Below are 26,234 nucleotides of genomic sequence, written 5' to 3' on the forward strand. Positions count from 1 at the left end.
CTGGACAGGGAACAGCATGAACAAAGACATGGAGTCAGGTGCAGGAGTTCATGCTGGGACATCATGTCCTTGTCCAGAACTCACCAATGATCAGACTAAATTTGTAAGAAAGGGATAAACTGTAGTGAGCCTTAAAGTGACATCCAACTGTATTATCCTTTGGGCATTAGGCCTGGCCATTTCAGGATGCTCTACCAGGCTTAAACATCTCCACTTAACCTTCCTTAAAAGCCTTACATGAAGTCACTCCTCCCAGGAAGAATTACTTGTTGAAACTCACTCGACTTTGAGCACTATTGATTTCATGTCCCCATCCCATGGCCCTGTGGGTAGAATGGAAGCTAGATAATTGAACTTCTGTTGACATGTTTGCTTTGTTAAGTCTTCCCAAACTGCTAGGGAAAGGGACTACTTTGCATTCTGAGCTATAGGAATCTGTTCTTTATTTCTTGACATTTCCAGAACTGGAATGTAGTTTATTTACAAGCACAGAACCCTAGATGGAACCCTAGGTGGGTTCCAAAAGTGTAATTCTTGGGCTAGCAGCTCCAGCATCACCTGGGAACTAATAAATACTAATTCTTCGGCCTCATCCAGACCCACTGGATCAGAAACTCAGGCTGGGGCTCGGCAGTCTGCGTTTTAACGAGCCCTCCTGGTGAGTCCGATGCACATTCAAGTTGAAGACCACTGCTCCAGAGATAATCCAGTCTCCCCACATTACAGGTGAAGAAACAGAGGCCCAGAGATTTAATTTCTGGGCCTAGAGCAGTGCCTCACTGAAAGTAGGCAATCAAGCCTCATTTGTTCAATGAAAGACAAGGAAAATGGCCAGGCACGGTGGCTCAAGCCTATAATCCCAACACTTTGGGAGGCCGTGGCGGGCGGTTCACTTGAGGCCAGGAGTTCGAGACCAGCCTGGCCAACATGAGAAAACCCTGTGTCTACTTAAAAAATACAAAAATTAGCCGTGCATGGTGGTGCACGTCCATAGTCTCAGGTACTCAGGAGGCTAAGGCACAATTGCTTGAACCTGGGAGGTGAAGGTTGCAGTGGGCTGAGATCAAGCCACTGCACTCCAGCCTGGGCAAAAGAGTGAGACTCTGTCTCAAAAAAGAAAAAATGAAAGAGAGAGAGAGAGAGAGAGAAAATGATTCTTTTCTGAAACACCATAGGTAGATGATGGCAAAACCATGTGCTATTTATTTTACATTAAATGTATATATTTTTTGAATAGGTACTATATTCACATGGTTCAAAATTCAAAAGGTTAAAAAGGATATGCAAAACAGCAAAAATTATCCCAAATAAATGCTTGTAAATAAAATGAAAATTATGAAATTGTAAAAATAAGGGCATATGTGAAAAGTCTCCCTCCACCCTCCACCCCCATCCCCAACCACCCAGCACTCCTTCTGGGACAGTCAATCAAGTTCTTATATATCTTCCTAGAGACACTTTATGCTCATATAAGAACACTGGTACAGAGCCCCTCTTATACAGATGGTAGCATGCTAGGCCATGGTTTAGCATCTTGCCAAACGGCTATTTTAAACATATCATTTAAAACCTGAAAACTGTTCTTCTTGGTGGATTAGTCAGTCTCACAGAATTCTTATAATACCAACTCAGGATTCAAGTCTTTATTATTTTTCTAACAAGGCAACTGTTTTGTTCATTATGTGTAACAATTTCTACTGGGTAATTTGTACCAGGAGCTTTTTCACTCAGGAACTAATTAACAGAACTGCTACTTTCCCATTTCTTTGGTCAATTTCTTCCTTAAAGCGAGACTCCAGGAATCCCCAGTGGGCTCAACAAATAAATGCCCACTCAGAACCTAGGGTGCCCCTCCATGCTCCCCCAGAGCATATGACCGCCATTCCTCTGCACTGACCATGTCACAGTCAGGTGACCCATTTCTGTGCCTGTCTCCACATTGGCTGCCCAGTCACTGTGATGTAGGGACAGCAGCCTGCCCATGTGGCACCCTCAGGGACTGGGACACAGCAGATGCTCAACAAATGCTCACTGAACTGCAACACTGCACCCTGCAAAGGAGACCGAGTGGCTTGTTCCCCACTGCAGGTCCGATGCCTCTGACATGGACTGAGGGACAGAATTTACTATTCTCTGTTGAAGGCACAGTGCCCTAAAGCACCAAATTGATGGAGTGCTGTAGATAATAACAAGGCTCTACAGAGACCTCCCGGCACACTTTTTCTATACAGGGCCAGCTAGTAAATATTTTCAGTTTTGGGGCCCATACATATGGTTTCTGTCACAACTCTGTCACCGTAGCGTGAAAGCGGCCATAGACCAGAAATACATGAATGGGCATGGCTGTGTTCCAATACAACTTTATTTATGGACACTAAAACTTGAATTTGATATAATTTTCACATGCCAAACACTATTCTTCTTTTGATTTTCCTTCAACCAATTAAAAATGTAAAAATCCTTCTTCACTCACAGGCGGTACAAGAATACTGTAGGTATGGGGGCTGGATCCGGCCTGAGCCATGGTTTGCTTGACCCCTGTTCTAGAGCATCAAATCTCTCCACGTACCCACCGCCTGGCCGGGGGCACCAGGAGACAGGGCCAGGGTCTGCAAGGAGGATATCTGTCCTAAGGGCCTTTGAACCAGAGAGAGGGACAGAGAGATACATCAGGAGAGGAAGTTGACTTTGGCCGAGGTCTCCGCAGGACTTGTTTGCTTACAATTCAGAAGGGGTAACACCCTGCTCCAGCCAGACCACCATTGCTTGTTTGAGGAAGAAAAACCAAAAAGATTTTCCTTTTTCCGACCCTGGGCCGTCAGTTGGAGACTGTATACACAATTCTCCAAATGCCTTGGCTTGTGTTTCAGCCCAGCCTTCCTCTCGGCTCTGTCAAGGAAGCTTCACTCAACTCCCCTGGGGCTCCTCTTACTCCAGCTAGCTCCCGGCTCCCCCAAGCAGGCAGGAGCCAAGGGCGGCTCTCCAGGATATGGGCCGCATTTCGCCGTCTTCTTTTTTAGCACCGTTGTTGTTCTAAGTGCTTTCTGATTAGTCTTCTAAATAAATCCAGTGGGTATTTTATAATCTAGTAACCCGATTATCGTGGGCATGTGCTGCCAATGACAGCAGTTAGCGCCTAAATCTTCACTCTTACTCCTTCACAGCCCTGGCTTTCCTGCTGACTCTGGGCGGTGGGAGGGTTTTCAAGGTTCCCTTGGGGCTGCAAGAAACGTTCATTTGTCCATCCTCTGGTCTCACCCTGTGGCATCAATTGCTCCCTCCAAGCCCTAGGAATCAGTAAGAAGCCTGACAGATAGCCCAGGAACCTGCAGGATGGAGGGTTTGGATTTTGCTTCCTGCAGGTGGCTCCTCATTAGGAAACAGAGATTGGAGTGATTTCACGTCATTTTTTTTTTTTTTTTTGAGACAGAGTCTTGCTCTGTCACCAGGCTGGAATGCAGTGGCGCAATCTCGGCTCATTGCAACCTCCACCTCCGGGGTTCAAGCGACTCTTCTGCCTCAGTCTCCCGAAGAGCTGGGATTACAGGCATCCACTACCACACCCAGCTAATTTTTGCATTTTTAGTAGAGATGGGGTTTCACCACGTTGGCCAGGATGGTCTCAATTTCCTGACTTTGTGATCTGACCACCTTAGCCTCCCAAAGTGCTGGGATTACAAGCATAAGCCTGCCCAACCCCCTCCTTTTTTTTTTGAGATGGAGTCTTGCTCTTTTGCCCAAGCTGGAGTGCAGTGGCACAATCTCAGCTCACTACAGCCTCTGCCTCCCGGGTTCAAGCAATTCTCCTGCCTCAGCTTCCTGAGTAGTTGGGACTACAGACATGCGCAGCCATGCCTGGCTAATTTTTGTATTTTTAGTAGAGATGGGGTTTCACCATGTTGTCCAGGATGGTCTTGATCTCCTAACCTCGTGATCCGCCTGCCTCAGCCTCCCAAAGTGCTGGGATTTGACAGTTGTGACAGTTACACTTTTTGGTTGTCACTGTCACTGCTATCTTTTCTCTGGGCTGGCTATAGTTCTTTACCAGGGACTTTAACATCATCTCCCCACTGTGACTACCATATGTCACTTCTCTCTCTTCCTAGCTGCCATGGAGTGGTATGGAAACTAAGGACATGCGGAGAGAAGCGGGGGCGGCAGAAGTCTAGGGTAACTTCCTGGAGGAGGCAGCCATGGTCTTGTTGATAGATTCCTGGACACATTTGTTACATACTACCTCCCCTAAGTATCCAACAGCAGGGTTCTGCCTGATACACCTCCAGGCCCCTGGCTGGGATGGCCTCACTCTCCTGTGTGGCTTGAGCTCCATATTGTGACTCCCACCCTGTGAGGTCTGGGGTTGCCAGCTGCCCCTTCTGCCTGATCCTTGTAACATTCTCTGGGGTCCTTTTTGAAGCCTCCTACTTCCTCAGATTGTGAGCTTAACGATACAGGTTTGTCCCGCAGCAGTCCTGACATGATTAGGATTGCAGGAAGATTGGGAACATGGACATTGGCTCTGTGGGTATGGTGTAGTTAGAAGAGCATTGGAAAAAGCTGGGAGCGGTGGCTCATGCCTGTAATCCCAGCACTTTGGGAGGTCGAGGCCCACAGATCACTTGAGCCTAGGAATTCAAGATAAGACTGGGCAACATAGGTGAGACCCCATTTTTACAAACAATTAGCCAGGCCTGTAGTGGTGTGCACCTGTTGTTCCTGCTACTTGGGAGGCTGAGGTGGAAGAATTACCTGAGCCTGGGAAGTGGTGAGTGGTGATTGTACCACTACACACCAGCCCTATCCAAAAAAAAAAAAAAAAAAAAGGAAGAAGAACAAGAAGGAAGAAAAGAAGAAGAAGAACATTGGAATAGAAGACAGGAGCTCTAGCTTTTGGTTCTACTGACTCCATGTGACCCTGGGCAAGTTATTTGCCCTCTCTGGACTTCAGCCATGGCTTTCTCTACATCCAGATAATTGAACCAAAGTTTTTCTAGAGAGAGAGCCTGAATAACATCCATACAATCTCTGCTTCATATTGACTTGTAGAGACTGAGATTCAGGGTTCTGGATCCAGTTGGTATTCACTGCATAGATGTGATGACTGTTGAGGGGTCAAATGCATACAGTGTAGAGACCAATGTGGTCTCCACTCTCCTCTTATGACACACAGAAGCCAGGGAGGGGAGGCGATGTGAGATTGATGTAGCTGATGTGGCTGAGTACTTCCTGTATGACAAAATGCTCTGGGAGACTAGAATGAAACAAGCTTCAACACAGTTACCTGGGAATAACGACTCCCACATCAGTACTGATAAAGTCAGCTATGGCCTCTGCTGTCCACAGAGAGGAGAAAGTGGCAGATGCAAATCAGAGATCCCGTAGCAAACTTACAACCCATACTTACTGCACCTTTCAGCCTAAAGGGAGAGGTGCAACAGGCTCTGAGGGGGGCATGCCAGGGACGAGGACCACTCCAGCCTGCTTGGCTCCCCAGGAAGCCTCCTCCCAACCCACAGCCGACACCATCCCCCATCACCTGGTGGCAGCGAGGTTGATAGATGACCCAGCTGAAAGGTCTGCAGAAAGAAGGCAGGACAGGGGAGCGCCAAAACAATCCATCTGTGATTCCCGGAGTGACCCAAATGCTGGTTACTTCATAATCACATGTGTCTCCTAAGGAGGAGTTGCTAAGAGAATTTCAGAATCAATCATCAATCAGATTGAAGACCTGCTTTGTGCCAGGAGAGATGAGAGGTCAGGAGCGCCCCTGGCCTCATGAGGTTTATAGCTACATGAACTGAGGACCTCATAGCTCAGACCAGCATCTGTGCCCTGCCATCCTTTACAGCCTTTTATATCAACTCACATTAGGACCTTCTATGCCAGGGCTGCTATGGGACAAACCTGTGTCTTTAAGATTACAATCTGGGGAGGAGGAGGTTTCCAAAGGACCCCAAGGAATGCCACAATGGGAAGGCAGAGAAGAACAACTGGTGACCCCAGGCCTTGAAGGGTGGGAGCCACACTACAAGGCTTGGGCCTCACAGAAGGATGAGGTCACTCCAGCCAGGGCCCACGAGGTGCAGTAGGCAGACCTTTGCTGTTGGGGTCTAGGCCCAGGGCCCACAGGAAGGATCCTGCACTCCTGCCGCAGGACTTGGGGTGTGGGGCCTCCTGAATCAGCACCTGGGACTTCAGCCAAACAAAGGATCCCTGTCCCTGCAGCTGTCCTGGGCAGGGCAGGGAGAATGGGAGGAGATTTCCCTCCGGCTGCTCTGATGAAGCCCCAGCAAGAGTAGGGATAAAGATAGAGGGGAAGTGGTGCTGGCAGGGAGATCTGACCCGCTTGGCCCCACCCACAGCCTCAGAGTGAATTATTAATAGAAGAAAACACAAGTCAAGCACCTGCAGGCTCTGCTGCTATCACTGACGCTCCACACCTAGCGTCACGGAGCCCAAGGGCTAGAACAGCCTCCGGCAGGCAGGCAGGACAGAGCAGCTTCCTCTGCAAGGGACAATGGGGAGGGGGGTGGCTGGCGCTGTCACCACATCCTGGCCACGCACATTGAGATGGCAGCAGACCCACAGACTCTCCAGGCCTGCATGAGTGGGAGCTATACTCCCGAGCCGATCAGCTGGCATGGCTTTGGTGTGTGGCCTTCCAAGACATCAGGCTGTATAAAAAAACAAAGGGTCACCCAGGGCCCCAGAGAAGGGGTGATCGTCTTGGGTGACAACCACTCCCCTTCTTTCTGGAAGAGAGCTCAGAGCTCACACAGTAACAGAGTCAGTGATGTACAAAGTCAATCTGTAAATAACCGTGCAATAGTATTCTTGTGTTTGGGTCATCGTGGGTCCCCTCTGCGTTTCAGAAAGCCCTCGTGGAAGCCCAGTGTATCCCAGGTTATGACGTCGGTGCCACACAGGAGCATTCTGTAAACACTGGCAGGGACGCCGAGCCACATCCTGGGCAGTGCCACGGCCCCAGGCTTTTCACATTTAAGATAAGGGGGCTCAGACAAGCAATCTCCACAGTCCCTTTGGCTCAGAGTTCTGAGGTCTTTTGGGGAATTCTGGGAGTCAACAAACAAACCCAAGGGGACCTTTGGTGACTGGGGCTGGAGGCCTTCCAGCGGGACTTCCGGAATCGCTCCCTCCTCCAGGCCTCCGGAGGATCCGGATCCGGTTCTGGCCTCCTCCTAAAAGCCCTGGGAGAGGGTGAATCTCGCTCAGGCACCCACCACCCAGCAGGCGCAAATGCTCAGCTCTGAGGGAGGGCAGGGGGACCCCCCGCTTGCTCGTCTCTGGGGATCAGCCCGTGCCTCCCTTGACAGGCGTGAGTGCTGAGCAGGCACTGACCCAGGGCAGCCAAGAAGAAGCCTCCAAGTCCATGCCCCGCAACCCCGGGGCGCAGCTCAGCTGCTTGATGTACCTGGCCACCTCTCCCCTGTTCTTCGCAGAGGCCGGCTTTCCTAGGCAGATGAGCGAGACTCCTCATAAGAGGGTCCAGGGGAAGCCTCACCCTCATGGCACCATATGCAGGCCCTCGAGGGCCCTTGGGAGGCTGCTGAGAGAGGGGAAAGGAAGGAGGGAGGGAGGAGGCCAGGAAGCCAACGGGGAAGATATCCCTGAGAGGCAAGTGCATGGGAGCTGCAGGCAAAGTCTGTCAGGAGGATCTGGTTCCCAACTGGTTCCCAATCCCAGCATGCCACCATCAAGAAAAACAGTATGTTTTAATTCACAAATGCTTCTAAGAATTCAGTGTTATGGAATAAAGGTGGAAGTGAAATTCTCCCTCACCTAAGATTGTCACTGTTGGGAGCTTGGTATGTGGGTGGTGGGAGGGATGATGAAGGTTGGCTTCTGGCCACCAAGAGGCCTCTGTGGATAAAGACTGGTCCTGCCCTTGCTGGGTTTGCCCCTCCTCTGGCAATCTTCACACTCCTGCGGGAAGCCCCCAGACCTGTCTGGACTTGCTCAAGGCAGATATCCTGTTGGTCACTGGCCCCCATTATCTCACAGTCCCAGTGATTGCCAAAACAACTTCCCTTTGCTGCTAGGGGATCCCTGCGGCTGAACCAAGAAGACAGAAATGTGCCCCGGAGCCTGGGCCGCAGGGAGAGTGTGAGGACCAAGTCCTCGCTGAAGGTTTTACAGGCCCAGACACGCATCCTTCTGTTTGTTGGAAACATTACCCCACCAAGCTCAGTCACCTCAGGTATTTTATTTTCCAAACAATACTAGATTTCCAGGTCCATAGAAACAGAATTGTGTTTAATAGCTATGTTTTCTAAAACCTCTCGCTCTTTCTCCACTGTGCCACAGTGTTTGGCCAAAGCAGATTCACTCCATGTTTATGGAATACAGCAAACAAGTTTGTCAAACATCAACGCTGTATGCATGGTAAACGATTAGGAAGTGAAGGAGCCAATCCCCTTCTCCGGATCAGCTGAGGCGGCCCAGAGTTACATCTAGGATGCCTGCTTAACAGTGCCTGGACTCTGCCAGCATCCTCCAGCCCTGTGTGGAGGCGGGTCACAGAGGGGCGGCTGCAGGCGGGACACTGTGGCGCCGATGAGCTGGACTAAGATACTGCGACGCAAACAGGAAGGAAGAACAGCAATGATGGCTACTGTGCATTGGGCGCTAACCCCGGGCCAGGCACAGTGCCAAGTCCCTAAGAAACCCCTCCCAATAACCCCGCAAGGTGGTAACTGCATCCATCACCTTTAACTACCTTACCAACCTCCCAATGACGTCTTGCAATGAACATTCTCAGATGCATCCCCTTAGGAACATCTGTGAGAATTTCTTTAGGATACCTACTCAGGACTAGAGGAAGGTGTGATGCTTTTTATGTGTCAGTTTGGCCAGGCTGAACTACTGCCCTCAGAATTCCCTTTCTAGGGAGTTGGATAAAGCAGAGACTCGTAGAAAATGACATGTAGGCAACTGTGTATACTGCAGTATTGTTAGAAAAACCAAAGACTGAAAATAATTCACATACCCAACCATAAGGTAATGATGGAAGGAAATCGTGGAATAACCACAGGATGGGATACTATGCAGTTGTTAAAAATAACAAGGAGGCTGGGTGTCGTGGCTCAGGCCTATAATCCCAGTACTTTGGGAGGATGAAGCAGGGGGATTGTTTCAGTGCAGGAGTTAGCGACCAGCCAGGGCAACATGGTGAATCCCTGTCTCTACAAAAAATACAAAAATCAGCCAGGTGTGGTGGTGCATGCCTGTAACTCCAGCTACTTGAGAAACTGAGGTGGGAGGATCAATTGAGCCCAGAAGGCCAAGCCTGCAGTGAGCCATGATGGCACCATTGCATTCCAGCCTGCGTGACAGGGTGAGACCCTGTCCCAAACAAACATAACAAAACAAACAAAAACACAAAACCTAAAAAGAACAAGGAAACTCTCTATGAAATAATATGGAAAGATGTCTAAGGTTAAGTGAAGAAGAAATACAGGACAGTATGCTCAATATGCTATCTTTTGTGTGAAAAATGGTTAACACAGGCTGGATGTGGTGGCTCAGGCCTGTGAACCCAGCACTTTGGGAGGCCAAGGCAGGCAGATCACTTGAAGTTGGGAGTTTGAGAGCAGCCTGACCGACATGGAGAAGCCCTGTCTCTACTAAAAATACAAAATTAGCCAGGTGTGGTGGTGTATGCCTGTAATTCCAGCCACTCGGGAGGCTGAGGTGGGAGAATTGCTTGAGCCCAGGAGGCAGAGGTTGCAGTGAGCCGAGATCGCACACGGCACTCCAGCTTGGGCCACAAGAGCGAAACTCTGTCTCAAAAAAAAAAAAAAGGTTAAAATAGAATATATATGTATATGTGTATGTAGATAGTTGATTTTTGTTAGTTGTGGTAGTTACATCCTAAAGAGTCTCTGTGATCACGGAATTAGTCAATACTGAGTCACTGCTCCTAAGGGAAATAAAGGGTTAGGTTCCTGCAAGCCCCTGGTTGTAACATTTTCATCAACTGATCAGTATATAACTTTGTTTTATATGTGTCTACTTAAAAGATACCTTATTTAAAATCTATTTTTTCACTCATTAACATTGACCTCACAGCCAACAGTACTATAACTAATGCCTTTCAGGAGCTTATGTAATTCACCCATTTTCTCCGTAGGGCATATCCCAGCCTTCTTGTGCTGAGAACAGCAGGCAACACTTCAGCCTATTACACTCGGGGGCCGTTTTAAACAGTGAAATCCGCAACAAAAACCACAACAACATGAAAAATGCCACATTAAATACAACACAAAAAGGACCCTTGTGTCCAGCAGGAGAGCTGAAATAAGAAGGCGGAGTTGCCTTGTTCAGCCTCAGCTTGGGAACGTGCATCAGGCGACTCACAACTTTCACTGCTCTGTGCATGTCCTCCAATGACCAAGAAAGCACCGAGCATTGGTTCTGTGGTTACACATTGAAATGTGCAAGTATGGAATCTGTGAATAATAAGGATCAACTATGTATTTATAATTGATGTATATTCATAAAGAAAATCTGGAAGGATTCAGGAACTAATAATAGTTGTCTGTGGGGAGGTGGTGGAAACTGGGCTAACTGGGGAAAAGAACAGGAGGGAGTTTAAGTATTTATAACTTTTTGTATTTTTCTGTGTTTTTGAACCATGTGAATATATTACTAAAAAAATAGATCTAATAAAACACACACACACAAATTTTTTTTTTTTTTTTTGAGATGAAGTTTTGCTCTTGTAGCCCAGGCTGGATTGCAATGGTGTGATCTTGGCTCACCACAACCTCCACCTCCCGGGTTCAAGCAATTCTCCTGCCTCAGCCTCCCGAGTAGCTGGGATTACAGGCATGTGTCACCAGGCACGGCTAATTTTGTATTTTTAGTAGAGATGAGGTTTCTTCATGTTGGTCAGGCTGGTCTTAAACTCCCGACCTCAGGTGATTCACCTGCCTCGGCCTCCCAAAGTGCTGGGATTACAGGTGTGAGCCACCGCGCCTGGACGAAAAAACCTATGTGCACTTAATTGCAGTACATTAATAGCTTATGAATTTATTTGAACTGAAAACACAATTATCTTACTGGTCTTTTCAGGCAGGGTCCAGGACTTTCCTTTGTTCCTTAGATCTGTGGAATAGAGCTCTGTATTTATCTTTTATGCATAAACCACTGATGATGCATAATCGATAATTTTTCCGTTTGGTTTCTTTAAAAAGGAGCCAGAAGTAGAGAATCCTGGTAAAGGAATTGTACAGTAGCATCCTCTGACATGCTTTTATTTTCCTCTCCCTCTAGTGCCAATCTTTATAATTTTTATTTTATTCTATTTATTTATTTTTTGTAGAGACAGGGTGTCAGTGTTTCCTAGGTTGGTCTTGAACTTCTGGCCTCAAGCAATCCTTAGGCCTTGGCCTCCCAAAGTGTTGGGATCACAGGTGTGAGCCACTGCACAGTAGTGCCAGTCTTTAATAGTTGTCTTGCTCATATCTAATTTGGCAGCAATTCTCTTTTGGCGGCTTGCTTTTATCACTTCTTTCCAAAGCATTCAACAGTGAAAAATGTGTTGCCCGTCACATATTCTCAGCTGAGGTAGAACAAGGTGACTCTTATTTTTCATTGAAATAGCACTTCTCTTTCTTTTTTGCGTTTATAGTTCATCAGCTTATATCACATTTAACTAATTTACACAATTACAATAACAAGGACAACTGGCATAAGCAGGTTTGGGGACGAACACAGCCCCTGACTACATTTGTGGGCATGGGTGCTCTGTTTGGGGGAGTGCTGGCAAGCTGTGGAGAAGGGCGGCTGCCATTCAGTTACGTACAGGCAGGTTAAAGACAGTTCCACCTGCATGTGAATGTGCCTTGCTAACTTTAACATGTTAGGAACATGCTAGATGCCTCTGAACCATGCCTTCTGGCATTGTGCTTCATGCATTCAAATGTCGGGTAAGTGTGTACAGGTCAGGCCCATGCTCCTCAGGCAGACAGCTGGGGTCCTGCCTGAGCTGGGGTGCTCAGAGTCGAGCTGTCATGGGGTAGGCACTCTGCAAACATTTTCTGAAGTGAGCAGACTTTTTTTTTTCCCCAAAGGTCTTCAAGGTAAGATTTCTGACAATACTTCACGGTTTAGGAAAGGGATGAGGAAGGGCAAGTCTGTAAGATCTCCTAAAGTGTCTGGGATTAAATCCTCAGTGGGTCCCCAGTGCTCCAGGATGAGGAGCTCAGCTGTTTAGGGACCATGTGGAACCCTCTGCTTGCAAAGGGGGAAGAGTCCAAGTCCATCACCTGAAGCCTAAAGGCCTCTGTCTCAGCAGATGACCTTGGCCCCTGCTTCACAGGGAATGGGGGCTGCTGGCCTTTGCCCTCTCCACTTCCTCCCGCCAAACAAACTTTCACATGTCCTGCTGCCCTAACTCCTTCCTCTTCACTTATCTGAAATAGCTGGAGACCCTTTACCCAGGATCCTGAATCAGAAACTGGGACTCCCAAGAGCCCACCACCTCTCCATTCCTACTCATTTCCAAGAGATGATCAATTCCTGCCCACCTCTCCTGCACAGCCTTTCCCTGGCCATCTTCTCTCATTCCATAATACATGCTCCTCTGGTTGGGTCTCACTCCCTCCAGCCCTGCCACACCACCCCTCTCCTTAAAACCTCCAGTGCTCCCTCTGCCAACCGATAAGTGTCTAAACAGCTCAGCTGGGCATAGAAGGCCCTCATGATCTGGCCTCACTCACCTTTCCAGTGATTTCCACCCACCCAGGTACACCCTGAGCACCTGTCCTATGGAGTCAGAAGGTTTCCAGAATGCTGGTCCTTCTGCCTGAAAGCTCTTTCTCCCATTCTCCACCTTCTCAGCCTATAAGTTCCTGTTCAAACCTAATGTCCTTCATGAAGTCTTCCTTGATCCTCAGCCACTCATCATAACAAAACATTTATTGCATGCTCACTATATACCACGCATAGTGGATGTAATGGAGGTGGGAACAGAGATGGTGTCCATTTTATGGGGCTTGCAGTCTAGGGGTGTGTATGTTAGCCAGAGACAAATGCAATTTTACACCTGTCATGAAGACAGGGCTATAAGACAGGGCCAAGGGCCAGTTGTGGTGGCTCACTCCTGTAATCCCAGCACTTTGGGAGGCTGAGGTGGGCAGGTCACCCGAGGTCAGGAGTTCGAAACCAGCCTGGTCAATATGGTGAAACCCCATCTCTATTAGAAATACAAAATTAGCCAGGTGTGGTGGCATTTGCCTGTAATCTCAGTTACTCGGGAAGCTGAGGCAGGAGAATCGCTTGAAGCCAGAAGGCAGAGGTTGCAGTGAGCCAAGATCGTGCCATTGCACTCCAGCCTGGGAGAAAGAGCAAAACTCCATTTCAAAACCAAAACAACAACAACAACAACAACAACAAAAACCCCAGAAACGAAACAGGGCCATGACATTGGCGGAAAAGTCAGGGAAGGATCCTCTGAGAAAGTCAAGGTGATGCTGTGGTCTAAAGATGAAAAGGACATAGCGAAGGGAAATAGGGTGTGCAAAGCTGTATTCCAGATAGCACCAAGGACACTATGGGCAAGGGCCCTGTGGCAGGTGGGAACAAGGTGGATGTAAAGAACTAAAAGAAGGCCAGCATGGCTGAAATGGAGGAAAAAGGAACACAGTGATGAAATTGGACAGCGGGCAGGAGCAAGACCATCCAAGGCTCTTAAGGCTAAGGATCCTCATCTTAATGGCTCCCCTGAAGAGCATGGGGAAACATTAAAGTATCTTGAACTAAATGTCTATCTCTCTCTCTCTCTCTCTCTCTGTCTCTCTCGTGTGTGTGTGTGTGTGTATGTGTGTGTGTGTGTGACCAAGCACATGTAACTGATCATATTTCTCTTTTGAAATGCTTGCTCTGGGCTGGGCGTGGTAGCTCACACCTGTAATCCCAGCACTTTGGGAGGCTGAGGCAAGTGGATCATTTGCGGTCAGGAGTTCAAGACCAGTCTAGCTAATATGGTGAAACTCTGTCTCTACTAAAAATACAAAAAACTGAGCCAGGCATGGTGGTGCATGCCTGTAATCCCAGCTACTCGGGAGGCTGAGGCATGAGAATTACTTGAATCCAGGAGGTGGAGGTTGTAGTGAGCTGACATCACGCCACTGCACTCCAGCCTAGGTGACAGAGTGAGACCCATCTCAAAAAAAAAAAAAAGGCTTGCTCTGGCCATGGTGTAGACCAAGTATCAGCTAAATTTTTCTGTATCAAGGTCAGATGATACACATTCTCGGCCAAGAGGTAAATACAGGCTATTATGTAGAACTTAAATAATAAGAAAGAAAGTTCTACCCATTTTTGAGAACACTGAAAATATAATGATAATTGACTGGAATTTTTTGTTTTTGAGACAGAGTCTCACTCTGTTGCCAGGCTGGAGTGCAGCAGAGCAATCTCAGCTCACTGCAACCTCCGCCTCCCAGTTCATGGGATTCTCCTGCCTCTGCCTCCCAAATAGCTGGGACCACAGGCGCACGCCACCACGCCCAGCTAACTTTTGCATTTTTAGTAGAGGCAGGGTTTCACCCTGTTGGCTAGGATGGTCTTGATCTCTTGACCTTGTGATCTGCCCTCCTCAGCCTCCCAAAGTACTGGGATTACAGGTGTGAGCCACTGCACCCGGTCAATTGAGTATGATTTCTTCTAATACCTGATCCACTAATGGGAAGAATAGGTTTGTTTTTTGGAGGGATAACGTTTCCCCTTCGAAGGAAAGGAAAGTCAGTGTTCCCATATCATTAAATACTCATCTGTAAAAACAGCTCACGGACTGTACAAAATCAACCAGGTAGTGGCTGGATCTGGCCCGTGGACTGGAGTTTGTTGGTCCCCAGTGCAGACAATGGACTGGAGGAAGGTGAGTGAGGACACGGGGCGACTCAGGTCCAGGCCTGATAGCTTGCATGACAGTGATGATGGAGGGGTGTTTTGGGGTGAACCTGACAGAATTAGTGATGGAAGGGACCTACGGGGTACAGGAGGGGGAGTCAGATGGGACCTAGATATCAGTTTCATATCTATGAAGCTTGGAGCACTTGGAGAGCTCAGTTTCACATGGAGACCTCAACAGGAGCTGTCACTGAGGCAGCTGGACCAAGGTTCCCAGGCTCACAGAGGTTTGTGAGGCCCCTGAGAACAGGCAGTCACTGAAGGCAGGAGCCTGAGAAGGGCAGCCAGTGTGCAGGTGAGCCCAGGGCTCCAGGGGCACACCTTCCTTACACCACTCAGCACACTGCTTCAAACTGTTTCTTCTGTCTCCTCCATCAAACTGGGACTGCTTCTAGGGAGTGCCTCATGGTCAGCAGAATACCCGGCACCCACTGCGTGCTAAGGACATGACAGAGGAAGGCAGGGAGGGAGGGAGGAAGTGGCGACTTTTGCTTCCACAGCAAACTCAGAGCCAGTCACCTCAATTCACAACAGAAGCCGATTTCCTCCTCTTGCCCTGGTCAGCTGTGCACCCCCTGGCCTGCGGCCAGCCCTCCCCAGCAATTGCTTTTGAGAAGGGTCACTGGACCCTTCCCAATCACTCTAAATCATCCAAATATGTGAACACACACATGGATTTGCACACAAATCTCCTCCCGATCAACGCTGGGAACATGATTTGTGGTGATGGCGTATTGACAACACACCCATCAACTGTCAGCTCAACATGTCTAAATATTATGTCCCATCACCCAGAACATCATTTTTTTTTTAATTAAAAAAAAAGTTAAGTGGCAATCCCACTTACAGCAAGGAGAGAGGAAGGAAAAAAAAGCCACAGGTTAAAGAAAATTAATTTATCCAGTTTTCCATTTCTTTCCTTTTTTTTGAATAGAAGAGTAAAAGCTTATAACTGCATCTCTTTAACAACCCTGGGATTGGGGGGTCAGTGCTGGGATGTGGGGTGGTTTGCTCCAGTGACCACAGGATGTGTTCGCTTGACCTCAGTGGAGTTTACAGCTTGGAGTCCAGTCTCCGTCATGAATCCTTTGGCCTGGTATAAAGTCTTTGAGAAGGACATCAAACAATTCGTCAAAGGATGTACACATCCTCATGGCCAATAATAACATTCTAGAAAATACTGTAAAAAGAATGGATATATACTATTTTGTTCTGTGAGGTCACAGTCAACCTGTGAGGTCAGAATTGTCTTCTCTGTTTGAAAGAGGAGGAAATTAACATGCAAGGGACTAGCTTCCCAAGGTTGTGCGACTGGTGATGAAGGGCTAAGCCCCCAACCCTCTGCTGCCAAAGGACGAGGCTTCCTCTGATATTCTGCAGTGCCTCTTGTCCTCCCATTGCAGATCTGACTGGCATGAGGCTACTTCCTCCTTGCTGGATCCTTCCAGCTTTTATCATTGGTTTCAGAAGGGCCAAGGAGAGCAAGTTTATGCCATAGTACAGGCATGTCCCATGAATCTGGCCATCAGCTCCTAGCAACCTTCAATGCTCTGGTGTTTAGCCATGAACTCGGAAGTATGAAAAAGAAGCTGATGCACTTTATACCAAAGGGGGAAAAAAAATGGTTCTAGGCTTAAAAGCTCCAGTTATCTGGACAATTTTTTTTTACTCAGCAGGAGTAACTCATTGGAGAGAAACAAATGGATTATATGGCAAATATTTTCCACACTGAAGCACCAAGAACACTGCTTCTGGAGTCAAAGGTCGGGGTTCAAATCTCAACGTTTCACTTCAAAGGGAGTCCCTCCAGCAGGCCTATTCGCCTTGCTTTTGAGCCTCAATTTTGACATCTGTAAAACAGCAATAATAATACTCCCTGTTCTGGGTTTCTGAGAAGATTCAACAAGAGATACGGGACACGTGCTCCCAGGGAGGACTGGAGCAGTCTCAGTGCCTGGAGTGGGGTTTCTGTTGTTTTGTTTTGATGCGGGTACAGTTTAGATCAGGCTCAATGACTCAGTCATGATTGATTTGGTTTGGTTATTTGTTTCCTGGGCAACCTTCGGCCCTCCCTTTGTTTCAATGAGCCGAATGGTGCTCAGGGACAGGAACTGCCAGGAGTGGACACAGGAGGGAAGAGAGAAGGGTAGCCTGGGCCTTTTGGGGTAGGGACCAATGGCCTCACTTACTCGAGTATCCCCTGAAAGCACCTATGTCCAGGGCACATTCATTTTATCCAGAATGATGATCCAGAGACATCAAGAAAGGCCAAATTTCGTTCAATAGAATTGTTCACTGAGAGCAGGAAACAGAATGCAAATGTGCACATGACTGGCACATCTTTGTAGGAAGCCTGAGAGAGAGAGGCCTGTGAGTCTACACTGGTCAGTGCAATTCAAGGGGTGCAAAAGAGGGACTGGGTTGTGGCCACAGGTCAGGCTGAGTTCTCCAACTAGCGAAGGTGGTGTTCTACCTTCTGGGATACGGCTCTCAAGCAGTTCAAGACTCCAGAAGAGGAAATGAGATGTAACTATTTAGTGGCAATCTAAAGCTTAATTGTACCCAGTAGAATATCACTTTATCTGTTATCACTATTTTAAAGTTAGAAGCGGCAGCCCCTGTTAGCTGGAGTCATTTCAGTTCCTCTAGAATACCAGATAAAGTGATATTCTACTTATTTTTCTGCTTCAAGAGGGTATCCAGCTCTCCAAGTCTAGAAAATTGGCAGTAACTCGGTCCATATTTACCACTTCCTTACTTTTAGTTATGGCCTTTCCTGCTTAAATGGCACCCCCTTTAAGGAACTGGGGACACACTGCCCTTTAGGGTAGTCCCAGTAAATCAGGTGTGGAGTGGCCTCTGTGGCCATATGTGCCACCTGATCTGATGGACACGTGGGCCTTCCCTGGTGGAAGCTCCTGACTCCCTCAGAGCTCATGGCAGCCTCATAGACATGGAAAAAGAAAAAACGAGGCCAATCTAACCCTGACAGTTTGCGGGGACACTCTCACACCCATTATTTCTGTGTGAGGCAGACCCAGCAGGTGGTTTTATTTCCATCTTGAGATAAGCTATGAAGGAAGAGAAAGACATTTCCAAAGGATCACACATCCTGCTAGAAGCCAACTCAAGGGAGATGAGAGCCAAAGGCATCCAGTCCCAGGCCAAAGAGCCTCCAAAGACCACAAACCACTGCTACTAGAACAAAGCCAGAGCCTCCACACGGCTTGAGTGTTGTCCAAAAATATACACAAGAGGGCATCACTGAAGTGCAAAGAAACAAAACTTCTATTTGTTTCTATTTCATCCATAAAAATGTCACAGCTTTCTCTGAATAGCTCTCATGTTGTCCTCCTTTTTCTCTCCACTCTTGGCCTCCTGGACCTGAACCAAGCCTCTCCCTCTCCTCTTAGTTCCGCGAACACAGATTATCTCCCTCTACATGGGACGGTCACAGGAAATCTAAACATTTTCAGATGGGGTTCTTTTAAGCCCACTTCCCCTGCCCTCCACCCACCCCCCACGCTGTTGCTGTGTATTCAGGAAATGCAAACCCAATGTAAAGATAACCCGGACCAAACAGAAAAAGAGATGTGCCCTGTGACCTCGTTGGACAAATAACTTCCCCTCCCTGCATCTCAGACTCATTCTGCAGCATAAAGTTGGACCCGAGGAGCTCCAAGCTCCTGAGACCCTGCCGGGCCTGTCCCAGGACACTGAACAATCTTGGGCCAGGATATTGACCCAGTAGGGTTTCCCGCCAATGACACCTGATCCCTAAGGATCTGAGTCCCTGGGGCAAATAGTGCTGGAAGTCAGGATGCCTGGATTTCACTCTCAGTTCTGCCATCTTTTGGAAAAGGAAAGAGAGTGAATAGGGGTAGAAATTAATGTGAACTCAAACTCTAGCTATCATGTAAGTATGAAAAATAGAATAATGGATATGGCTGGTATAACAAATATTGAAATATTTTTTGAAGAGGACCACACAACAGTGAGAAGGAGCCGATAGCCAATATCCAGGGCAGCACGTGAAGACTTGATGTATAGCACATTTCCGCTGGCTTTTATGTGGAAGCACAGGAGCTCTTGGCCTGGAGCACCTCCTGTCTCTCTTTTTTTTGAGATGGAGTCTTGCTCTGCTGCCCAGGCTGGAGTGCACTGGCATGATCTCCACTCACTGCAACCTCTGCCTTCCAGGCTCAAGCAATTCTCCTGCCTCAGCCTCCCGAGTAGCTTGGACTACAGGCATGAGCTACCATGCCTGGCTAATTTTTGTATTTTTAGTAGAGACAGGGTTTCACCATGTTGGCCAGGCTCATCTTGAACTTCTGACTTCAGGTGATTCACCTGCCTTGGCCTCCCAAAGTGCTGGGATTACAGGCATGAGACACCACGCCCATATCTCCTGTCTCTATACCAGCAATAATCCTGGCACCCAAAACTCCTCAGATAATGTGTCCCCTGACTTCCTGGTCCTGAAAATGGTTTCCATCTGCATCCAGGACAATCCCTTGTTTGCACTGTACAAGTCTAGCCGATAAAAAAAAAAACTCAACCTGAGGCGTCATCTGATGAAGAATATTTAATCGGCCGGGCGTGGTGGCTCACGCCTGTAATCCCAGCACTTTGGGAGGCTGAGGCAGGTGGATCACGTGGTCAAGAGATCAAGACCACCCTGACCAACATGGTAAAACCCCGTCTTGACTGAAATACAAAAATTAGCTGAGCATAACTTCCAGGTGGCACGCGCCTGTAGTACCAGCTACTTGGGAGGCTGAGGCAGGAGAATTGCTTGAACCCAGGAGGCAGAGGTTGCAGTAAGCCAAGATTGCGCCACTGCACTCCAGCCTGGCACCCAGCAACAGAGTGAGACTCTGTCTCAAAAAAAAAAAAAAAGAAGAATAAGATTTAATCTACCAGGTAAGCTCTCCATGGGCAAGGCCAGTTGGATGGTATTAGTAATCACTCTTGGCTCACAGCTCTGAGTAACCCGAATGCAGAAGGGGCAGGAAGGATGAATCATGATCAGGACAGAGGCTGTTAATCTGTTAATAGACTTTGAGGTTTGCTGGTGAGAACAAGGGGTAGTGTGGGCCTGGGCATTTAACTTCAGGCAAACAGGCTTGGCCACTCGGCTGGGTTGGAAATGTCCGGGACATCATCTCGGGAGACTGGGAGAACAAAGAAGCCCCCTCCCTAACTCTGACAATGCCTCTGCTTAGTCCCTGTAGAAACCTTCACCCTTCTTTTTTTTTTTATTGCATTTTAGGTTTTGGGGTATATGTGAAGGACATGCAAGACTGTTGCATAGGTACACACATGGCAGTGTGATTTGCTGCCTTCCTCCCCATCACCTATGTCTGGCATTTCCCCGCATGCTATCTCTCCCCAACTCCCCACCCCCTGCTGTCCCTCCCCTATTTCCCCCCACCGACCCCAGTGTGTGATGCTCCCCTCCCTGTGTCCATGTGTTCTCATTGTTCAACACCCACCTATGAGTGAGAACATGCGGTGTTTGATTTTCTGCTCTTGTGTCAGTTTGCTGAGAATTATGGTTTCCAGGTTCATCCATGTCCCTACAAAGGACACAAACTCATCGTTTTTGATGGCTGCATAATATTCCATGGTGTATATGTACCACATTTTCCTTGTCCAGTCTATCACTGATGGGCATTTGGGTTGGTTCCAGGTCTTTGCTATTGTAAACAGTGCTGCAATGAACATTCATGTGCATGTGTCCTTATAGTAGAACGATTTATAAACCTTTGGATATATACCCAGTAATGGGATTGCTGGGTCAAATGGAATTTCTATTTCTAGGTCCTTGAGGAATCGCCACACTGTCTTCCACAATGGTTGAACTAATTTACACTCCCACCAACAGTGTAAAAGTGTTCCTATTTCTCCACATCCTTTCCAGCATCTGTTGTCTCCAGATTTTTTAATGATCGCCTTTCTAACTGGTGTGAGCTTGGGTAATTTTTTGGTGCACCCAAGAGGCTGAACTTTTAAAGTTGCCAATCCCTGTTTTATAAAGTGAGTTGGTGGCCCAGATGAGCTGAAGCATTAGTCAGACAGACAGAAGCCATGTGGAAACTCATTTAAGACCTCCAAGTTCATCAGTGATGAGTGGTCAAACACACTTTGGAAACCTGGTGTCAGATTTTAGCTGCAGGACTTCTGAGGGCTTTTGATAACAGGAGATGGCGCTCTAAAAGGGACCACAGATGCCATCTGTGGGGCTCTGTAAACCCCGATTCCTACCACTTCTACACCCAGGATGCATGAGGCTCCTGGCTCCTCCTCCAGCAGCCTCACCTTGGCTGCCCCATAAGACCAGCTCAAATCCTCATCCAGCCTCATCCGGGAAGCCCTCCCTGACCACTCAAGGGCACTGTGCTTCTCCCTCTTGGATATCTACTCAGAGTACCTGACAATCTTATGAAGATGTTTTATCCTTTATGCATTTTTTTGGTTATAAAGTCTTCTGATTAATAGTCTTTAATTTTAGAGTAGTTTTAGGTTCGCACAACTTTATGCATTCTTTTATACTACTCACCCACTATACAAAGCCCAGAGTCGCTGTGAATAGGAGGCATTGAAAAAAGAAAATATCAGGCATTGTTGCCTGATAGATATCAAATCAGGAAATTACACGTATCCAGGTGTAATATAAAGCCATTTATTAGAAGAGGGTGTGAGAAGTAAAACATCTCATGCCAACTGTAGGAATAGAGCTAAAGGACATTGAAGACCCTCCTCCCCCAGTCCCATCACTGCTGAAAACTCATCCTCAGAGCAGTAATGCCATCCTTTGATCTGGGGGTCCTGCAAGGGAAGCCTCTACACCACAGAGTCCATGCAGCCCCAGCCCCACCATGGCACCAGGACACAGGGCACAGCTCAGCAGGAGTCCCAAGATCTGGAGTGTGGAGGTCTAGGCCCCATTTTCAGAATCCCTGGTTTACATACTCCACAAACACTGGCCAGACCAGTGTTTTCTATATTCCCTCGGATTATTATTATTATTATTATTTGAGGTGGAGTCTTGCTCTGTTGCCCAGGCTAGAGCGTAGCGGTGCAATCTTGGCTCACTGCAACCTCCGCCACCTGGGTTCAAGTGATTCTCCTGCCTCGGCCTCCTGAGTAGCTGGGATTACAGTCATATGCCACCATGAGTGGCTAATTGTTTTTTGTTTGTTTGTTTGTTTAGTAGAGATGGGGTTTCATCATATTGGCCAGGCTGGTCTTAGACTCCTGACCTTGTGATCTACCCTCCTCGACCTCCCAAAGTGCTGGGATTATAGGTGTGAGCCACCATGCCTGGCCCCCCTCAGATTTTTTTAAAAAACACCCCAGTTCAAAGAACATCATAGCAAAGCTGGGATTCCCACATCTACATGAGATTTCTGCCTCTTTTTTCATCCCATTTTATAAATCGTCTTTGTCAAGTTAAAAGCTTAACCAGCTGAAGCATCACCGGCTGGGCGTGGTGGCTCACGCCTGTAATCCCAACACCTTGGGAGGCCAAGGTAGGCAGATTACTAGGTCAGGAGATCGAGACCAGCCTGCCATCCTGGCTAACACGGTGAAACACCATCTCTACTAAAAATATAAGAAATTAGCTGAGTGTGGTGGTGCACTCCCGTAGTCTCAGCTATTCAGGAGGCTGAGGCAGGAGAATCGCTTGAACCCAGGAGGTAGAGGTTGCAGTGAGTCAAGATCGTGCCATTGTACTCCAGCCTGGGCTTTAGAGCAAGACTCTGTCTCAAAAAAAAAAAAAAAAAGCATCACCAACAATAACACTGGCCTTGAAGCGGTCTGTTCTCAATCATAGTTACATGAACCACCACTAACCAAGTGCTAATGATGTCCAAACTCTGTATTACAAGCTCTACAGGCATCATTTCATTAAGTCCCTGAACAGCTCTATCCACGGTCCCCACGTGACCAATGAAGAAATAAATGGAAGCCCAGAGAGGTTCAGCTAGTTGGCAGAGCTAGGTTCAAACTCAGCTCTTTCTCCCTGCCCCTCAAAGCCCAAAAGCCAAACCACTGTGATCTGTAGACTTCCCTCCAACAAAAGGTACACCACCAGGAAAAAGAAAAACCAGTCGCAGGAAGGATAGGGAGAGATGGAAAAGGAAGAAGCAGCAGAGGGAAGGGAAGAAGGTGAGAAGAAGGAGAGAGTGGCATAAGGAGGAAAGGAAGCCAGGGTCTGGACAGGAAGCACATGGGATCTGCCTTCAGGTTCAGGAGCCCTTTTCCAGAATGGGGATGATGCAGGAGAGCTGCTGCTGACTGCCAGACAAACAAGCCACAAAATATGCAGAAGTCATTTCCTCCCTCAAGGAAGACAAACAATAGATTCATAAATAAACTGTACAAAGCTGTTCCGCTTTTTAAAGCCTTTTGGTAGCAACTCATATTCTTTGTGAGAATAAAGGTTGTCCCCGCCAATGGCCAAGAGTTATCTTGGGGAGAGGGAAAATGGGGAGAGATGAGAGGAGAAGGACATATTCTCTCCTAGTCTTTCACCTGCTAGGCCTACGGCTGTAGCCAGTACATACCCGCTCTGAGCTTCAGGTCACTCTTCTGTGAAGAAGAAACGCAAATTCCTGCCCAAAAAGACTATTGTGGAGAAGAAAAAAATACATTTTGGCAATACGGCAGGCCAGATACCTTACTTGACCCTCCTAATTCAGAGAACTAATATGCTGGGTACAATTTTAGATACAAAGACTGAATACACACTGCCGAGATAGTACAAATGAAAAGACCAAAACAAACCCAAAGCAGGAACCTTGGGAGTGGGAGGTGAGCTGGCATCAAAGCTGGCTTTTGCTCTGAGGGCTTCTGCTGAAAGCTGGAAATTCTGTTTCCCAATGACAGCAGCACAGGATTAAAAGCCTAGAGAGACCCCTCCATAAAGCTGGGACTCCACGCCGCAGAATTCATGCCGCTTGGTGAATGAGAAATAAACACACAACACAGAAAGAGACTGAAGGGAAACTTGACCTTGGGCTGAGTAGAATGGGGGTAAAAACTCTCTCCTGGAAATTTGTAACCATAGCTGGACTTCACACAGGTTTGTAGTCTGAATGATATTACTTGGGTAGCCAGAAAAGCCTTAATTAGAAAATTAATTTAAAGTGACTTTTGGTTGGTAGTACCCACCAGACAACTAGTAGAAGTAATGCAAATCCTCTCTGGAAAAACCAACTTCAACCCACACCTCAGATAATTCCCAAAGATAAAACGCCAAGAAAAAAAAAATGAGCAATTCACGGGAAACAAGGCATTATGACTACTAGCTAGCAGAAACAAGTGGCAGAATCAGACCTGCAAAGACTTCAGATCTGGGAATTACCAGACACAAATTGTAAACTTTCTAAGTAGCAAATTCAATATTTTAAAGAAATAAACATTTTCAAATAAGAGCAAGAAATGAGAGACCAGAAAAATCACCAAGCAGAACTTCTAGAAATGACAAAGAAAGCAAAAAGAAAAAATTCAATGATGGGTTAAACAGCATTTAAGACACAGAATAAATTAGTTAAATAGAAAATAGTTTTTTGTTTGTTTGTTTGGTTTTTGAGACAAAGTCTGGCTTTGTTGCCCTGCTGGAGTGCAGTGCCGCAATCTTGGCTCACTGCAATCTCTGGCTCCTGGGTTCAAGTGATTCTCTGGCCTCAGCCTCCAGAGTAACTGAGGTTATAGGTGTGCACCAACACGCCTGGCTAATTTTTGTATTTTTAGTAAAGACAAGGTTTCACCATGTTGGCCAGGTTGGTCTTGAACTTCTGACCTCAAGTGATCTGCCAGCCTCGACCTCCCAAAGTGCTGGGATTGCAGGCATGAGCCACTTTCCCGGCCAGAAGATAGATTTGAATAAATTATTCAGAGTTCAGCACAGAGAGACAAAGAAATGAAAAATACAAAATAGGCTGAGCGCAGTGGCCCACGCCTGTAATGCCAGCACTTTGGGAGGCAGAGACAGGTAGGTCACTTGAGGTTAGGAGCTGAGAGCAGCTTGGCAAACATGGTGAAACCCCATCTCTACTAAAAACACAAAAATTAGCTGGGCATGGTGGTGGGCACTTGTAGTCCCAGCTACTCAGGAGGCTGAGGCAGGAGAATTGCTTGAGCCCAGGAGATGCAGGTGTAGTGAGCAGATATTGTACCACTGTACTTCAGACTGGGAGATACAGCAAGATTCTGTCTCAAAAAAAAAAAAAAAAAAAAGGAAAGGAAAAAAAGCTAAGGCCCTGTCTCTAAAAATATCTATCTATCTATCTATCTATCTATCTATCTATCTATCTAATCATCAATCATCTATCCAGCTAGCTAGCTGGGTAACCCCAGAAATAACAAACATAGGCTGTGTAAATTCCAAATAAGATGATGGAAAACAGAATGAGGGGGGAAAATGCCTCAACCTAAAAGAAAGGGTGGAAAAAAATTAAACGCATATAAAGATGGTAGAAATAAATCCCAATTCATCAATAAAATACACCAATTCTAAACACCTATGCACCAAAGAGCATTACCTCAAATATATATAAAGCAAAAATGTCAGCATTGCAAGGATCAACTGACAAATCCAGTGGGAGACTTTAACACAACTCTCTCAATAATTGATAATCAGACAAAATCAGAAAAGGGTATATTATAGATGAATTGAGCTACACAACAAGCTAACTTATTTTTCAGTGATGGCATATAGGAAACTATATCCAATATTAAAAAATTTTTTTTCAAGCACTTATGGAACATTTAAGAAAGAAGTTGCAGAGATAAAAATGTAAAAAAGGAGCACATGGAAGTAGTTCAATGCATATTTCAAACTCTCTCTAAGGACCCGAACCTATTTTGTCTTAAAAGACAGAGACCCTGTCTTTCTTGTTCTTTGATTTATCTGCAGAGTCTAGCACGGTGCCTGTCACAAAGGAGGCTGTAAATAGCCACTGAAGAATGAGTGGTGAAGGAAGGATTCTCTACTGAAGATGGTGCAGGTTGCATGAGCAACCAGCAAGGCAGATGCTGGAGGTCACTAAAGCCCTTTCCAACATGGAGGGGACGAGAGGACAAGGTGACTGGCACCAGTCTCTAGAGAGAATTTATACCCAAAAAAGAAAGACGGAGTCATGACAGCCAAATCTTCAAATCTTCAAACCCAATGAGAGAGGCATGTGGAAGAGTCTTTGAAAGCCAAGTGTTTGTGGTTCCGAATGGCAGAGCAGAGACCAGCAGACAGAACTTTCTAACAACTAACTGTCCAATCCTGGCTGGAA

The 26,234-nt window shown here is 47.0% G+C and overlaps 1 protein-coding gene across 16 annotated transcripts in view; it reads right to left on the reverse strand.

Annotated features, from left to right (window-relative positions):
- The window catches only part of TRERF1 (transcriptional regulating factor 1), a 233,789-nt gene that overhangs the window by 47,140 nt on the left and 160,415 nt on the right, over positions 1–26,234 (reverse strand). The window lies entirely within an intron of this gene.

Source organism: Sapajus apella, unplaced genomic scaffold (genome assembly GCF_009761245.1).
Source record: "Sapajus apella isolate SASKATOON/1434 unplaced genomic scaffold, GSC_monkey_1.0 scaffold41, whole genome shotgun sequence".
Classification (NCBI taxonomy): domain Eukaryota; kingdom Metazoa; phylum Chordata; class Mammalia; order Primates; family Cebidae; genus Sapajus; species Sapajus apella.